Source organism: Aotus nancymaae, unplaced genomic scaffold, assembly GCF_030222135.1.
Source record: "Aotus nancymaae isolate 86718 unplaced genomic scaffold, 86718_ANA_hifiasm-v0.15.2.pri h1tg000108l, whole genome shotgun sequence".
Taxonomy (NCBI): Eukaryota; Metazoa; Chordata; class Mammalia; order Primates; family Aotidae; genus Aotus; species Aotus nancymaae.
In genome coordinates this window covers 23,523,747-23,524,633 of record NW_026988523.1, presented here as the reverse complement: position 1 = coordinate 23,524,633, position 887 = coordinate 23,523,747, and positions in this window count along the sequence as shown.

The following is an 887-nucleotide window of genomic DNA, read 5'->3' as shown; positions in this document are numbered from 1 at the left end:
TTCTTTCATGTTGTTGGGGCTCTCAAACAATACCCCAAAGTGTGATGCTTTGGCCTGCTGAGGACTTTGAGCTGAAGGATATTGGAATGGCCTCAGAAGTGAAGTCTCTTTCTGATCCTCTCTTTCCCTTCTTTTTTCCTGCTCCCTTTCCTTCCCCAAGGAAGGCAATAGAAACTGGAAATATTACTCTGCCCTCCCCACACCTTTCTGTGTAGGAGCTGGCCATAAAGAAATTATCTGGCCTACCTTGCTTGCTGGTAGATTATAAGACCCTCATTCCAGAAGGTTCCTGCCTAACCAGGAGGAAGAAATGCCATACAAACAGGCTAAGACGAACCTGAACAGAAAGCCTTGCTGAGCTTTCTGCCTCCGTCTGTTATGTTTAGCTCACACCATTTTGTTCAGTCATATTTGCACATGGCTGTCCATTCTTCGTCAAACCTAAGAGTGAAAAGAGACAGTTTTTCTTAGGTCTTTGAGTCTTCATTTCAGAAGACTCATGTGTCAAGAAAACATTTTGAATAAATGCATTTTTTATGCTTTTCTCTTGTTAATCTGTCTTTTCTTACAGGAGTGTCAGCTGTGACCCCTTTGATGGGTAAGGAAAGGTGTCACACCTTTCTTCCCCTACATCACAACATATTCCATGATGTAAACTTGTGTTAACTATATAGCATTTGGCAGGTTTATAACCCTAAGGAATTAGAAATAAGAACAGCATATGAGAAAATAGAGACTGTGGAAAAAGGAAACTATGATTCTTTCAAAGTCTCCTCTTGATACTTCTCTTAAATCAAATTTTCGTTATGTGTACACACACACACATACACACACACATCTCAGCTGACATAATTATACACACTAAAAAATCAACATTTCTTTTCTAT